The sequence below is a fragment of the Microtus pennsylvanicus genome, chromosome 1 (assembly GCF_037038515.1).
Source record: "Microtus pennsylvanicus isolate mMicPen1 chromosome 1, mMicPen1.hap1, whole genome shotgun sequence".
Classification (NCBI taxonomy): domain Eukaryota; kingdom Metazoa; phylum Chordata; class Mammalia; order Rodentia; family Cricetidae; genus Microtus; species Microtus pennsylvanicus.
Window position 1 is genome coordinate 55,236,722 of NC_134579.1, and position 18,516 is coordinate 55,255,237.

Sequence of the window (18,516 nt, forward strand, 5' to 3'; positions counted from 1 at the left end):
GAAAACTGGTAAATGATAGAACATTGATTTTCACAGCTCCAAGTGGTGGTGAAACAAAAACCAAGGTACCAAACATTTTATGTTGGAGGAGGTCTATTATCTGCTTCCAAAGTGACTAGCTATTTGGCCTATAAGAATTTCACAAGGAAGGTAATCTATCTGACTCACACAGTTTTTAAGAGAACCATGCTCTATTATCATTACAATTTTTTTCAACAAAAGTTATGTGAGAGATAAAGTGTGTGTGTGTGTGTGTGTGTGTGTGTGTGTGTGTGTGTGTGTGTATCTGGCATACATTCAACTAAGACTGAATGGTAAATAGTGAAGTTATAATAACATTTCTGTTTATGAATCAGTATTAAAATGACAATTGGTATATACTCAATTTTGAGCTAAGCATTCAGCATAGTTTCATTAATAAGGACAGTTATCCACCATAAATACTTTTAAAATACTTTAAATATACTGTTGTAAAAGAAACATTGTTCTAGAATTATGAACAAGATATAGTTGAGGTGATGGACATCATCTGTACTAAAAGAAAAGATAATAGAAATGTTGAATATCATTATGTAGAATATTTCTAAACTAAACCATTGATGCATGCATATTTTGAAATAATGCAGAAATGATTTCATTAATTATGTAGTGAAGGATTGTGGTCTGTCTTTGTTATTATGTTATCTCTTCATTTTGTTTGCTTTTTCCTATAGTGTTCTTGTCTAATAAAAGGCAAGGTTTGCATTAGGCAATAAGCATATTTCAAAAATTAACCATTCAACCTATTTTAAAATGATTTTAGCATAGAGCTTGGTAAGCATGCTCTAGGAAATACAGTATGAAATATCAGGATAAACATTCTGAGTAATAAAGCTACGCAGATGTTCAGAAATATCCCTAAAGTTTGTTAGTGAACAGTCTCATAAATAATTATGTAAAAAAATTACAAAATCTGTCTCAGATTTTAATACAATGCTTTGTAATAAAATGTGTCTCATGTACATTGTGAAAGAGATTCTGAAATAGAAAAATCCAGATGAGTTTGGAGTGTTTAGAAGCACAAACCAGACCCTTGAAAGGTTTGTCTCAGAGATAGTTAACATAGAGGCAATTTTTGAATTTACTAAAATTCATAATTTTGACCGTCTCTAAAAATTTGGTAGATTCAATACAGGACTTGTTGCTTCCAAAGTCTTTCTACACATGCATATATTTTATAAAGTGACACTATCAGGCATGCTTTGGAGCTAATTTTCATATGTGTTCTGTGTAGGAAGAAATCCAACATTTGTTATAATTTGTTAAATATATCTGTAGAGGTAAATTTGCATGTTGTACTAGTTACCAGGGTCTATTTAAAATTATGTTTGAGAATAATGGTTTTGCAATGTACAAGTTTAAACAAATTTAAACATGAAAGATCCATTATTTTATTTAATAAAATGAAGATAATAATGGCTTCCATTATCAGATTTTTATGACATTGTTAGTTTTGATAATTTCTCGTTTGAAAGGAAGAAAATACAATAATTCTCTGAAAATGATAATTTATTAGAATTGACAAGCTAATTTGGTAATTGTGGATACTTCAAATATTTCTTTGAATTTGCTAAGTAACTGCTGTGCTGTGCAGCATACCTAGGACTCAGCATATCTTCATGACTTGGCACATAAGAGTGTATCACATGGTACAATTAAGATAATGGCTTTTATAGAAATTAAGAGTCCAAACATACCATATGCCAATACAATGAATATTTATGAAGAATTCATTATTTTCAGAATATTAGTATATGTGCTGTAGAAATCACAGCCATTTGCCACTCACTGACTATGCACCACTCTAGAAGGAAGGAAAAATAGTTATTTCAACTGATTACCTAATAAAAACGCAGGCATTCTGGTCAATGCTCTACATCATTGTTTTTGGATTTTGTTTCTACACAAACATATAATCAAAATATATAAACATTCTCAGAGTTTTTTATAGGTTAATAGCTTAAGGTAAAATGCTTCTATCTAATTGTGATAGCCATAGTTCTCAAGAGGGAATGCTTTCCTTCAGACATTTTCTTTTCATGGGAACACTTAAGTATAGGGTGCACATACCTCTAATAAGAGCATTTCAGAGGTAGAAGCAGAAGAATGAACAGTTTAAGGATAACATTAGTTACATGGAGTTTGAAGTGAGCATGGATACATGAGACCTTGTCTTGAAAAATCAAAAGAAAATCAATCAAATATAAAGAGTTGAATAGCTGGTCAGAGAAAAAGCTGAGTGGAGTGTTCATTTCACATGTACAAGGTTCTAATAAAATAATCTAATAAAAAAGAGAAGAAAGTAAATTAAATGCTCTTCAAATAGGTGCTAAGAGATAGGTTGGTTTCCGTTGCTGTGATTGAAAGAAAAGTAGATCAGTAATGAAGAGAAGAATGTTTTCTAATTCCATCCATTTGCATGCAGAATTCAAAATGTCATTTTGTTTTTATTTTTACTGCTAAGTAGTACACTAATGTGTAGATGTGCCACACTTTTTTTTTTTATCCATTCTTCAGTTGAGGGGCATCTAGGTTGTTCCCAAGTTCTGGCTATTACAAATAATGCTGCTATGAACATAATTGAACAAATCCTGTTTTAGTATGTTTGGGCATCTCTTGGGTATATTCCCAAGAGTTGCTAGATCCTGAGGTAGATTCCCAGTTTTCTGAGAAACCACCACACTGATTTCCAAAGTGGTTCCATAAGTTTGCATTCCCATCAGCAATGGATGAGTATTCCCCTTGCTCCACATCCTCTCCAGCATAAGCTATTATTAATGTTTTTGATCTTAGCTATTCTGAGAGGTATAAGAGTTGTTTTGATTTGCATCTCTCTGATAGCTTAGGAAGAAGAACATGTCCTTAAGTATCTTTTGGCCATTTGAAATACTTCTGTTGAGAATTCTCTGTTTAGTTCAGTACACTTTTTAATTGGGTTATTTAAATTTTTAGTCTAATTTCTTGAGTTCTTTATATATTTTGGTCATCAGTCTTTAGTGAAGATTTTTTTTTTCTCATTCAGTAGTCTGCCTTTTTGTCTTATTGACTGTGTCCTTTGCTTTACAGAAGCTACTCAGTCATAAGTGGATACTGGCCATTAATAAAGGACATTAAGCCTATAGTTCATGATCCTAGAAGAAGCTAAGTAATAAGATAAACTCAAAGAAAAACATATAGACCTACCTGGAAACTTGAAATAGACAAAAATTTTGGAGCATGGGGGCAGCAGGGGAGTTGAGAAGATCTTGAGGGAATGGGAGAGTCGAGATTGAGGAAGAACAAATATGAGAGCAAGAGAAGAGATATCTTGATTGAGGGAGCCAATACAGGGTTAGCAAAAATCATGGCTCTAGGTAAATATCTAGGAATCCAAAAGGATGTCCCCAGCTAATACCCTAAGTAAGAGAGGAGAGGGTATCTGAACTGAAGTTACCCTGTAGTCAGACTTATGATTATCTTAAATATTACCATAGAACCTTCGTCCAACAACAGATGGAAACAGAGGCAATAAACCACTTTGGAGCACTTGACTGAGCTCACAGGATCCAGTTGAAGAGTGGAAGGAGTGATAGTATGAGCAAGAAATTCAAGACCTTGAGGGCTACACCCACTGATGCAGTTTGCTTGAGCTATTGGTAGCTCACCAACTCTAACTATACTGGGAGTAAACGAGCAAGGGAACAAAAAGTCCCTCTGAATGTGGTTGACAGTTGGGGCCGACTGAGGAGCAACTGATAGTGACTTCTAGGGTTCGCATTCTCTTTGGATGTATACTTTGCTCAACGTAGATGTAGTAAGGAGGGCCTTGGACTTTCCACAGGGCTGGGTGCATTGCCCTCTCTTAGGATTGGTGGCAGGGTGGGAGGGTATGAGGAGGGAGTGGGAGAGGAGTGGGAGAAGGGGAGGGAGAAGAAACGTGGATTGGTATTTTTTAAGTAATAAAATATAAAAAGAAAAAGAAAAGAATGATTATATATTTGAAAGATAAACTATAGGTAAACTAATTTTCAAGAATCAAAGACATAAAATAAGACAAAATTTCTAAGTGATCACTTTTTTGGTCTAAGTACCAGATCTAGGCATAAACACCAAAGTCTGTCCAACACATACGCCAGGAAAGAAAGAGAGAGAGAGAGAGAGAGAGAGAGAGAGAGAGAGAGAGAGAGAGAGAAAGAGAAAGAGAGAAAAGAGAGTGATAGAAACAGAGAGAGAGGAAGGGAGGGAGGAAGAAAAAAATAACCTGACGATGGTGTCTCATGCCTTTAATCCCAGCACTAGGGTGGCAGAGGCAAGCAGATCTCTGTGAGTTCGAGGCCAGCCTGGTCTACAAGAGTTAGTTCCAGGACAGGCTCCAAAACTACAGAGAAACCCTCTCTCTCTCTCTCAAAAAAAAAAAAAAAAGAGAGAGAAAGAAACAGAAACAAAGTAACAAAAAAAGAAAATAGAATCACTCATGCTAAAATTTCTAGACACCAAACTAAAATTTAGTAATATGAGAGAAAACTAATTAACTTCCACCTTCAAACACACAGCCACTTTTTTATATTTACATGTCATTTTCAGGTGCATATTGATAATGTTAAATAAATCACTCATATAGAAAAATTTATAATTATAGAACAATAGATTATTTGTGTTAAATTTTTAAATTTCTTAATATCTTAGCTCTCTTATTTTGTAAAATGGAAACAAAAATTATATTGGGTGAATAAAATTATTCTTAGTTTGAAAATGTATGAAAATATACAGAACACTTGAACTGGGATTATTTATATACATATGTGTCTTATATGATTCATATAATACATTTGAGCTTCCAAATTACCTGTCTAGCATTTATTAAGATCAGGAATGGAAATACACACCTGTTAGCTCAGCACCAAAGGAATGGAGGTAAGAAGATGAGAATATCGAGGTTATCCTTATACTTAAAAGGAGTTCAAAAACAGCCTGAGTTATAGGAGATCCTGTCTCAAAACAAAACAAAACAAAATCCCACATAAGAAATACTTATTAGATAATATTACATTTTTTGATTTATAAAATTGCTTTCATTATTATCTGACAATGAAATATTGTGTGTTAAGGAAGGGGGTCAAGTTCAGTAAATGTGCCAATAAAAGGGGTCTGGAGGCTTTTAAATGAGATCATTGGAACATTGATATTACATTTCACATCTCAGAGATTCAAGGGTCTTTTGACAGAAGCTATTTTTGACTGAATGTTTTGGTAGCTTTTCCTTTCAAGTTCGATTCACAATGTTGAGAAGGTAATCCCAATGGCATTTAAAAGAAGCCCCATAGATGCTGAGTATCATTTAGGATGATAGCACAGCCCTTCTGCCTGAATTTTAAAATGTCAACCCACATATTCCTCATCAGTATATATTCAAGACCACTCGCTGCCCTTTAAAAAAATGGACAAGGATTTGAAATATTGACAGGCCTTAGGATCATGTCCAAGAGAAGAAAGCTGCATGTATAAACACTTTTCTTGATTGGCTCTTTCTTTCTCATGACATTGTACAGACCTTAAAGCTCACACATCCTTGCAGAGAGAAGCAAGCAGGGATCTGCCAATATGAAGGATGCTTTGGACTTTCTAAGTTCTGTGGTTTCACTTCAGAGCATAACGTAAGAGTTTAGTAGGCACTTTTCTTACTGCTTTACAACACACGGTTTTATTCTACCAAACAAAATCTGATTCTCAGTATATTATATATATATATATATATATATATATATATATATATATATATATATATATATATAGTTTTTATCTGTTGTTTATATGTAGAAATTTTATTTTAATAAAAAAATATATTAAGATAGCAAAAAAAAAACGGTGACATTTAGTGTTTGATTTACTGTTTTCTGTTGTAGTGTTTGGTCCAAAAAATATTTTAAAAAGTGATACAGTTGTAATTTTCAGAATAAAAAAAAAGCTAAGAGGAAATATGGGATGTGCCAATGAATTCTGAGAGTTGCTTAACTCTGGTTGCTATTTTTCTGTCTGTTTGTAAATACGGTTTTAATATTTAATCTGTGCCAACTCCAGGACTCTGTGCCATGCAAGAGAACAAGAATAAAGTGTTTGGCCTAGAAGAAGTTTACCCTTTAAAAACTGGACTCCACTAACGAGCAAACAAAGCCAATTTATGAAGAGTGACACTAGCAGATTCTACTCTTTAATAAATATGTTTCATTATTTTTAATTATGTGTGTGATTGTGTGTGTGTGTGTGTTCCTGTGTGTGTCTGTATGTGTTCCTGTTCATGCCACTACCTGTGGTGGTTAGAAGAGCAGCTACTGGAGTTGGAGTTACAGGTGATAGTGGACTGTCTGAACTGAATGCCATGAACAGCACCCAGGTCCTCTGAAAGTGCAGGACACACTGGTAAAGACTGATCCATCTGCAGGTCTGGATTCTGATGGGCTTTTTTGGTTTTTGCTTTTAATTTTGATGCTCTCTTAAATTTTCTCATAAACAGTTTTTTAATTGGTTTTTATTCATGGGAAAGGGTGCAATGAAATAAAACAAGGAACAAAACCAAAAATATATCAAACAACAGAAATGACAGAATCTAAATGGGTGTGAAATCAATTGTTCTGTAATAAAATTAATGACTTTTAAATGTACCTTTAAAATTTGTTTAATAGTGATATAGCACCACATGAATTAGTATATGTTCATGTATAAAACCAGATATATATATATATGTGTGTGTGTGTGTGTGTGTGTGTGTGTGTGCTTATATACAGAAAGTTTAATACATATACACTTACACAAATAAATGTTACAAAAGTTTTATTTTATTTTAGTGGTTTTTTGAAACAGGGTTTCGTAGCTTTGGAGCCTGTCCTGGAACTAGTTCTTGTAGACCAGGCTGGACTCAAACTCACAGAGTTCCACCCGCCTCTTCCTCTGCCTCCTGAGTGCTGAGATTAAAGGCATCAGTCACCCGGCCAGAAGTTTTAATAGTCTTAGCATCTTAGAATAATGACTTTTTATTCTTTTTTTTTAATTCTTATCTTTTGCTACTAATTTATCTTAGATATGAATAGAAGTCTTTCTATGTTGAACACAATTCAAAGTATTCTTGAGTTGAATCTTCCTAGTAGTCTTCTTCAGCAAAAGATTGGTCTGTAGCAGTAATTCAGTAGGTTCAAATTTAAGTGACTTTCACCTTCTATATTCTATTTATTCTCGAATGGCACACTATTTATTTTTCAAGAAAACACTTATAGTTAAAAAGGTAGAAGCTATTATTTATATAATGTATATATATATGTGTGTGTGTGTATATATAATATATATATATATCCTATATAACACATAGTCTCTCTCTATATATGCTCACATGCATAGAGTCCCAAGCCTGATTAAGATTCTAAGATTGCTTAGACATTTGAAATATGAATTATTTGTCCAGAGGCAGTGCTGAGGTGAGGATGTTTTGCAGAATCCAGAGCAGATAACAAGGGTCATAAATGATCATGAACCAAATCTCAAGTTTAGACTTACTGTAAGTGTTCTCATCAGCTTGGCTTTTGGGCTTTTGAATGTCTTGATCTGACTTTTAGTGACCTGTCAACATCTTTTTACTCATGGTATGCTGGATAACCAGTTCAATAGAAAAAACAATAGTAGCTCAAGTCTGAAAAAAAAAACAAAGAGGTCCTTCCTGGGAATGAATACTAAATTGAGTACTAAATCACGCCATGTAATCTGTGGTAATGATACCATAGGAGAAATGCTATGTACATCTCTCCCAGTCTTTCCTGTGATTGCAGTGTGCATAGATGGGACAGTGCCAGCTCTTTGCACAGACTTCTCTTTCTTATAGTGTCTGTCTTATAGTCTCTTATAGGTCTGTTGATGGGGGAGTGTCATATATCAATCTGTTGATTTCCTTGGTTAAGCAATAAAGAAACTGCTAGGCCCATTGGATAGGCCCACCCTTAGGTGGGTGGAGTAAACAGAAGGGAAGGCTGGGAGGAAGAGGAAGTGAGGTCAGACTCCACAGCTCCGCTCTCCGGAGCAGACGCAGGAGAGACGCCATGCTGCCTGCTCCAGGGAAGATGCACACCATGCCCCAGCTCCGACCCAGGATGGACTTAGGCTAGAATCTTCCCGGTAAGCGCACCTAGGGGCGCTACATAGATTATTAGAAATGGGCCAGAGCAGTGTTTAAAAGAATACAGTGTCCGTGTAATTATTTAGGGCATAAGCTAGCCGGGCCGGACAGGCGGCTGGGGTGTTTGGGGGACGCAGCCCCGCCGCCGCCCATATTACTACAAATGACGCCCAGACGTGTGGCTAACTAAACCCACTTACAAAACCTGAGAAGGCTTAAAAATAAGGGAGAGAGCATTTAACACAGATTTTTGCTGTTTGTTGGTGGCGTGCTGTAGAGAGATTTCCTGATTCAGCAACAGCAGCAGAAAAAAAGCTGCGTTATTTTAAAGTGTGGCTTCCCGGGGCTGTGCCGCCAGTGCAAACTCTGGCTTTATGTTTGTGTTCCCGCTTGGGATCGGAAGGAGAGTGCTCTGAGACCTTGACGATGACTCAGAGCTCCCCGCCTGCTCCTGGGCAGAAGGCAGAATCAGGCTTAGGCAGGCGGAAGAGCATGGCGGATTCCTGCCGCCATACAGAGACGTGTTTTTAGACTGCACAGTGCTCTGCCTGTCAGATTTGGATGTTACTTGGATGAAAAGAATTTCTGTGCTGCACGCTCAGTCTCAGAATTAAAGTGCTGAGTGCCGCTCCTACCTGGTAGCCCCAAGAGGCTTCCTGACTCAGCTTCAGCTGCAAAACCCTGCAGCTCATTAAGAGGTCCTGCCACGAAACACTTAAACGGTGTTGACGAAAAGCTGAACGCATGCTTTTCGGTTTTCAGCCGTAGCAGGAAAAAAGCTGCGCCATTTAAAAATGCCGGCTTTCTGGGCTGTCCTGCCAGGGCAAACTCTGACTGTTTGAGACAGGAGGGCCGGCTACAGAGAGAGGACTTGAGTGTTGTCTGTTGTAGCTCGCTGGCTGGCAGGGACCTTGAAATGCTATAAACATGGCTGCAACCTGTATATCCGCCATGAGGCTGGAAAGCTAAGGAATGGACTGGATCTAGCTGGCAAAGCCACGCCTTTAGTCCTACTGATATTGCTTGGCAAATTAAAGGCTCTTGTCATCAGAAAAAGAGAGATATACAGTAAAGAGAGATTCAAAGACAGAAAATTTCTGAATGGTTTAAAGTGTGTTAAAAATATATGCAGACTAAAAGTTAAAATTCTTAAAGCAAACTTCTGTGACTTCAACGTGTGGTAGCACACGCCTTTAATCCCAGTGCTTAGAAGGCAGAGATAAACAGATCTCTGTGAGTTCAAGGTGTAGTAGCACACGCCTTTAATCCCAATGCCTGGGAGGCAGAGACAGGCGGATCTCTGAGAGTTCAAAGACAGCCTGGTCTACAGGTCAAAGATATACGCTCAAAAAGCAAAAAGTTAACGTAGGAATGTCACAGCTTAGTGCCTAGTGATTTAAAGGTGTAAATCAAAAGTGCTCCTGGATAGTAAAAAATTGCAGATTCACAATAGGACAGATTCAGACCACTAAACGAGTCACACTGTTGGATGAATGTACGTAGGCTTGGGACAGAGAAGAAAAAGAATGTAGAGAATAAAGTTAATGGTTTAAAAAAAAAAAAAGTAAGAGTAAAGTCTTTAAAGAGACAGAGTACAGATAGTTATAGATATAAATAAAAATAAGCCGCGTAAAGATGGAAAATTCACAGAGAGTCTGGATTATGTACATTGTGTTTTCTTTAAAATTTTTGACTGTGAAGGAGCTAGGAACAGAGAGACATTTCATTACATGGGCTGCCAAGCTAAACCAGAATGGATATAAGGGTATTACGATTTCAGAATTTGGATCTAAGGATATGATACTTTGGAAAAGAGATTCTGCTTTTGTTTTCACAGAGGATCAGACCTTGTGGATTGCATTTATCCCGATTTGGTATGATAGACCACGACCTCCCGAAAGGTTCCTGTGAACGCCCTCAGAAAATTGCTTCGCTCAACTGCCAACTGAGATGAAACTAGCACACAGGTTATACCATGAAAGACCTAATTAACGACGCCCCCATTCAGCAGGAAGCAGTTTGGAGAGAAAAACTGCGCCCATGTTCCCAAATATGGTTTATAAACGTTCTTTTACATTTAAAGGGGGATATGATATAGATATGAATAATTTGCATTAGTATAGATTTTGCTTTATTTATAGAGATTTAAGGTCAATTTTGTTATATGTATAAATGTTTCTGATGTAACTTTTACTTGATAACTGTTTTGTTATATGTAATTTTGCTAGGTTGAAGTTAAAGCCTTTCTTTTTTGTTTAAACAGAAAAAGGGGAAGTGATGGGGGAGTGTCATATATCAATCTGTTGATTTCCTTGGTTAAGCAATAAAGAAACTGCTAGGCCCATTGGATAGGCCCACCCTTAGGTGGGTGGAGTAAACAGAAGGGAAGGCTGGGAGGAAGAGGAAGTGAGGTCAGACTCCACAGCTCCGCTCTCCGGAGCAGACGCAGGAGAGACGCCATGCTGCCTGCTCCAGGGAAGATGCACACCATGCCCCAGCTCCGACCCAGGATGGACTTAGGCTAGAATCTTCCCGGTAAGCGCACCTAGGGGCGCTACATAGATTATTAGAAATGGGCCAGAGCAGTGTTTAAAAGAATACAGTGTCCGTGTAATTATTTAGGGCATAAGCTAGCCGGGCCGGACAGGCGGCTGGGGTGTTTGGGGGACGCAGCCCCGCCGCCGCCCATATTACTACAGTCTGTCTTAGAGTGATTGATTCATCACCCTAGAAGGTTTGAAGAACAAATGACTTGGGTCTATAGTGTCACTTAAGGTGACTGAAAACTCATCACTTGTGTGAAAGCAAAGAAGCCTGTGAAATAAGAACTTCTGGGGGAGGTTATTGTGTGTGGTGATGTCCACGAGAAGAAAGCAATATTTTGAATGACAGAAACCTACAGTTGTTGCTTTGGATGTTTGCTTTTACATGGAATTAATGTCAACCAAACCATTTGGCCTATTAAGACCTCTGCTTGTCCTGGAACTCACTCTGTTGACTAGGCTGGCCTTGAACAATACAACTTCTTGGCTTATGTTTCATGGGTTTGCAAGGCTGCAAGTCTCTTAAATTTTGCAGAAGTGCTTTTGTCATTTCTGCTCTTTATATGTTTTCTTATGGGTTTAGCTTGTGAGTAAAAAGAAAAAAATCAGATATTTAAATGCATGAAAAGATATGGATGTAGTTCAGCAATATATTTATGTGACTATCTTTCACTAAAATGTGATTTGATAATTAGTTGGTAATTTTTCCTCCTCTCTTACCAGACTGTCCTATGAGACATTGCTCATATAACTCTGTTAGTCTCTCCATGTCTCTTTTAGGATACTTTTAACACTAGTCTTATAACAACAGCTCATGACAGTTGCAGGCAGTTTGAAGGTCCACATATTTATTAAAGGGGTGATTCTATCATCTGTGCTTTGTGTAAGTCAGTCACAGAATGGTATTCTTTAATTTGTTATCTTTGCTCTCTGGTTCAGTGGTGTTGGAGTATCTTCTTTCTATGTGTTGCTTTCATCGGTCAAATAAGGAAACTGCCTAGACCTTTTGATAGGGCAGAGCTTAGATAGGTGGGGAAGACAGGACTGGATGCTGGGAGGAAGAAGGCAGTGTGACAGATGCCATGGCTCTCCTCTCTTAGATGGACACTGGTTAGACTCATGCCAGTAAACCACAGTCAAGTGGAGATACACATTAACAGAAATGGGTAAATTAATATGTGAAAGTTAGCCAATAAGTGGCTCGAGATAATGGGCCAGACAGCAATTTAATTAATACAGTTTCCCTGTGGTTATTTCGGGGGTTAAGCTAGTCTGGTGCTAGGAACGCAGCCCACCGCTTCCTTATTGTTACAAAGTGGTGTTTCAAAGTGGTCTATAAACTCCCCACCTCTCCCTCATTGGTTCAGAGTATCAAAAGAAGTTTTAAGGAGAGTAAAATCTGGTGATGTTCTCATTTTCATAACAAAATCAGTTTAGAACTGAATCATGTTGCCCTTTCTCTTCTTGTCAACTCCCAGTTCAAACTGGAAACATATTTCTCAATAGCCAGCATTCCCTTATATCTGCAATTAGGCATAGCACACTCCACTCTCAGATCAGTACTCCACTCAGAGATCAGCAATGTATTGAGAGCTCAATGAATTCCAAAGGTGAATTTTTATGTTCAGTTATATTTCAAATATTATTTGCAATAGGAGATTGGTCCATCCCAATAGCTTCCTAATCCTATAAATTTTGTATCCTAAAACTTCCACTTGCTAGCACCTCTTGACACCTAGTCTGTCATTTTCTTTAAAATAAAAACAGTAATGCATTCATCAAGAAAATGCATATTCTTGACAAGCTTTCTCCAAATCACATTATGTATTTATTTATTGCTTAGTTTGCTAAGAGCAATACAGTTGTATTGGTGTTTGTAGAATGTTTTATTTGATGCAAATTGAATTAAATTCATAGTAATACATGTATACCAGTGTATTTTTGTTGTATTTTAATCTTATTATGTTTACCGCTTACCATTTGTTTTTGACTACATGTTTGTTTTTATAACATGGCATCTAACAGCCCTAAGCAATAGTACAATTTCTTTATAGAAACTGAATATCCTGATTGAAACATCTAATAATTTCTTTCCCCAAAACATATATGCCCTGCTCATACTGAAAATTTCCTAAAAGTGTGTCACTATTGTTTGATAGACATCTAGGCACACTTTCATTTCATCTGTGACCTTGAATTCTCAAATTGAGAACATAATTTCTTTTTGATTTAGGTTTCTCTTTTTTGGGGAAGCTTGGATACATTAATTAAATGTATAATGTGGCAGAAACTGCTGTATTTATTTGACAAAAACTGTTCCTCTTTCATGAGTTAAATATGTATTTAGGATAGTACATCAAATAATGTTTCCTCAGGCTATGATGCACAATGTAATATATTTTTGAAAGGCTTATTTAAAAATCACATCACTGTTCATAATTTATTGAATGCTTCTGGCTAGAGAAAACCTTTGGATACTTGTTTTATTTTTTGTGGAAATGAATACAGTTGCTCTCAAAAATTTCTGAATTGATTCATGGACTACACGGAATGTTTATGTAATTTTAAGAATAGACATTTTGTTGTGTGAAAATGGTCAGGATTTAACTCTGAAGTTCCGTTTACAAAGGAAAATATGTTATTTTTATTTAGACAGATCAATTAAATCTAGAAATAATATTTTTGAATAATTTAACAAATAGTGTTAGCAAATGGTATAATCTATTTATTTAAAATTGGAACTGGGTATTATTTAAAAGAAAAGTAGTTTGATTCCACAAATATTTAAATTTGAAATTGGTGTTGATTTTAGATATAAAGAAGAGACTCTAGAGTTCTTAGCTCTAACTGGGGCTTCAATATCATGCTCTATCACTGCAGAGCTAAAGAACCATAGAAGACGAGGCAGAGAGATTTTAAGAACCAGAAGTTGTGGCTGTGGCAAAATGATTTGGTGATAATACAATTGCACACATGATCTCTTAGTAACTATTTACTTATGCACAAAACCTACACAAGATAAGGCCATCAAAATTCCAACAAGGACAGGGGAGGAACTTAGGAAGTCTCACCCCACTCAAAAAACTTTTGGTGATTGCTGACTGCTCAGGGAGGGCAAGTCAGTTTCCTTCAGGGATGCAAACCCATGCTCTAGTAGAAGATCCTGTACCATGCCTATTCAGACCATACCAAATAGACCTAATTTTGAAAACACAATAATCAAAGACAGACCGCACATACAGTTGAAATAGAAAAGCGATTGTGGAAAAATAAGAAAGAAGATGGAAGGGAGAATTTGGTGTGCTAAGTTTGCCCAAAACACAATATGTACATATATAAACTTCTCCATAAAAAAAGAAAGTAGTAAATATAGATTGAATTGGTTTGGCAGAATTATTTTCTTTCCTATTTGATTCTACTTTCTTGATAACTAATCATTTTGAATATAATAAAAAATTACAATTCCCAGATAGTTTTTTTTAAATTTCTCTACTTGTTAAATTGACTTATAAACCAAATTGATTTCACAATATCTTCAAGGTCATTTGCGGATAGTTGTGCAAACAAAACACAAGTGGTTTGCATCACACAGAGCAGGCCGAGGTTAAACAAAATCATGTTATACCTGTGTCATTTCCAAGCAGTGGCCTTTCTGGGATACATGTAGTGTGATATTTTCTGTATATGTGTATATTTTGCTCTTTACTTCATTGCCTGAAACGTTCTATGTGCCAAGTGCTAAGGAATTTCCAAGTTCTTTATGTTCAAGATACTTATACTGATCAATAGGAAGATATAATGGATTTTACAGAAGTATTCCAATGTATGGTCTCAGGTGCTGAGGGTTATGAGTCTGACATCAACTTGTCGGTAATACAGTAATGTAGTGTCTTAAATCAAAAACATACAAAAAATAAAGTTACATGTAGCTACAATACAAATCTAAATTTTGTATTAATAGTACAAAAGAAAGAGCAGATGAGGGAGGGGAACTTGATCGGGGGAGGGGGCGGGAAATGGGAGGCGGTGGCGGGGAGGAGGCAGAAATCCTTAATAAATAAATAAATTAAAAAAAACTGTATTACTTAATGTTATAGTTGGCAATCCAGTTTCTACTAATTATATATTACAACCAACTTCACAATGAGAGCGTTACTATGTGGATATCAAGAGTTGCCTTTGAATGGCTTAAAACTCTAAGCACCATTAACTTATGCTGGCATTAATCTGCTCCCTCTTCCCTACATAGACTTTTACTGGGACCTAGTTATTTTAATATATCTGATAGTTTGAAGTGCATAGTTTCTCATGCTTTTGAAGCGTATAAGCAAAAGGTGTTCACTCATCTTCTATTTTTTCCTCTGATTTGATTCCTCTGATTTTAAACATTCAGACATGAGTGAATTATAGATTTAAAATGGAGGATGCCCTCAATCTTATAAAAATCATCTGTAGTCTCTTTTCCTTGGTAGATGAAGTTTAATAACTTGGGGGTATAAATTAATAACCACTCTGGTTGAGAAAGACACCTGTTGTTGAACTTCAGAGCATACTTTGAACAGTTTTATGTAAGAAACGGGATGCTGCTTTATGTGATTTATCTTTTACAGGGTCTCAGTTAAGGAGTCAAAAAAAGTTGTGAAGGCTCCAGTGAATACTAACTTAATGTTTTCTGGTCCATTGCCTCCCTGCACACATCTTGTGTGCCAAAGACTCTTTCTCATCAGGCTCCCTTTATTTACAGAAGAAAAAAGAAAACACTTTAGTTACATAGTTACTTCCTTTGTTGCCATGGCAAATATACCAAAGCAATTTTGGGGACAAAGAGCTAATGCCAAATGAAATTTTGAGGATATATAGCCAAGCATGTTGGAGAGGGCATAAAGGAAAGAAGGTGAGAAATTGACCCTTTTGCTTATACAGTTTGCAAATAGACCAGAGTACTTATTCTTAGCCTGTAGTGTGAAATCCTAATTGATTTAGTAATGAAAACCCAGAGTCAGATACTGGGTTGAATGCTGAAGGATCAGAGAAGGAAACGAGCCAGCCACTAGACAAACTTTTAACCTCTACTGAATCCTCAGGCCGAAAGGGAAAGATCCTGTTTCCATGAGTCCTCAGACTGAATGCTGTGAATGCCTCTTCCTCCCACGTTATGTTCGTCTCTCTGCCCAGCCATATTCCATCTGTCTCCACCTCCCTAGTGGTAAAATGGCATATGACTCCCAAGTACTTGGATTAAAGGTGTGAGCCATCACTGCCTGGCTTTGTTTCTCTTTTAGACTGGATCAATCTTGTGTAGCCCAGGGTAGTCTTGAATGCCTCTGCCCTCTGTATTCTGGGATTAAAGGTGTGTGCCACCACTCGCTATCCCCTATGCCTAACTAGTGGCTTAGCTCTGCACTCTGATCTTCAGACAAGCTTTATTGTTAGATCACAAATAAAATGTCACCACACTCCCCCATGACCTCTCCTGGTTTTCTGACTTCTAGATATATTCCATGTTAAACAACAGAACTAAAGAGTCAAAAACAGAATTGACATATCAGATAGTGTCAACATTACCACATTAATGGACATCCTTCTTTATACGCAGCTGGAGACCATTCCCTGGAGTATGTTGGCCACATTTGAGTCACTCTTCCCAGTCCATTTAATTGTATGTAGAAAATGCTCACAGACACACTCAGAAATTTTACTCAAAGGTATTCTAGATCCTGTCAAATTGACAATGCATACAAACCATCATAGTTGCTAGGGAAAATTATATATGCCCAGTGTTATAGCAATGGACGACGTTCCCAAATGCAAACCTTAAGAATTCTTGATTACTGTTGCCTTGGTGATTGGATCCATACACCCCTCACAGAGAAATCATATGTTGTTCCTATATATGATTCATCACTAAAGACGGAAAGCAGATTTCTATCTGTGCAGTCTCATATGCAGTTAGATTTTTATGCTTCCTTTATTGGAAACCAAAGATTGGTTTGTGATTTACTACGACTTTTGCTTGCTTGTGTGAGATGTCTGGAGAAAGAAAATAAGGAGTGAGAATCATGATTTCTTGTCTAAGTATTTGTAAACTGCTACTCAATGTCCTTTTGTTTGACTGCAGCACTATAAAAGTTTTCTTAAGTTCTGAAGAGAAAAAAAAAGTATGCTGGTGTGGCTTCAACTTAAGCTACATGAGCATTGGGCTATAAAACCTGCACTGGTAAGGGGCCCTGTGCGAGTCATCACAGGACAGTCAGATGCAAGCAGGTTTGCAAAAGTCTTTGAGCTGGCTAAGGTATCAGTGAAAGAGTTCAATGAGCTTCTATTTATTTAAGCTTCCAAGTTCAATAGCACATTCAACTATGTTATTTGAAAGATCTTTTCTAATGATTAGAGGATAAGGTTATATATATTTTAAGATTTCATTTGTCATTCTGAAACACTGCAAGAGCTGAGAAGGGCTGAGATGAGAGTTCAAAAGCATATTTCTTTTTGTGTTTTATTTTTCTTGAAGACTATCCCAGAATGCCAATATATACAATAGAAATGCTAATGGCTTCCAAAATTTTTATTGTACCTCTATATCCATTTAAAAAGTAATTTTTTTCCTCTCTAGTTTTGTTTGGCAGTCTCAAATAGAAGCGAAGACTTTTGTTGCTTGACTTTTAGGGCCAAATAAATGTGCATACATTATTATGTACAAATTAATATCCATGTTATGGTGATTAGTAAGGAGAACAATTAGTTGGTTTGTTTCTATAATAATGAGTGTAGAAAAGAATGTTTTGGACAAGTTGTTTATGAACATTGACTACTTGAGCAAAGATTGCCTTTTGCCAAGTTCAGTGTACAGACTTAATGTGCACTTTCCATCTTTCAAACACATTTTAAATCAGTTATGGTATGCACAGATATAACCCTTAGTCGAGATTCCCATCCTCTTGCACAGGAAAAGCTTAATTGAACTGTTTATTCGTTTACATCTATGGGTGCATGGGAATACCTATGCATTTGTGCTCATGTAAAGACAAAAGTAAACATTAACTCTCTTGATCACTCTCCATCTCATCTATTGAGATGCATTAATTTACTGAACCTGGAGTCCTTGAAGTCTAGCTATCCAGCTGGCTCCACAAATCCCCTGTCTTTGTTTACCAGTCTCTGGAAATATGGGTGCACTCTCCTGCCACACTGTGGTTCCTAACCATGCTCTTCACATTCGTGCAATAAGGTCTTTATACAAGGGACCATAACCACAACCTCCTACTTCTTATTAGAGAATTTTGTTCTTCCATTTAGCCTTGTTTTTTATATTTATTAAAATTAAAAGATATTACCTTAAGAAGAGTCTTGGGATTTGTGTACGTCATTACCACATTTTGTCATCATTCTCACGGATCCACCGTGTTTGTGAGGAATGCCTTCGATATTAACCATATAGTCTTGGCATCTACTCTTTTTTTTATTTCTGGTTTACAGTTTATTCCAGATGTAATCAAGTTGACAACCAAGAATACACATCATAGAGGAAAACCTGACTGGGGTGGAAGACAAGATATGATAGAGGAAGGCAATGATATACATGTGTGAAATTGTCAATGAACAAAATTTATTAATAAGAGCATTCATAAGGTTGATGTGGATTTCCCACTGTATGTAGGTAAATAGCATTAATAAATAAATAAAATTGGCTTAGACTAATAGGGAACAGAGCTAGGCAGGGAAAACTAAATTGAATGTTGGGAAAATGAAGGATGGAAAAAGGAGATGTCATGTAGCCACCAGAAGAGAAAGATGCAA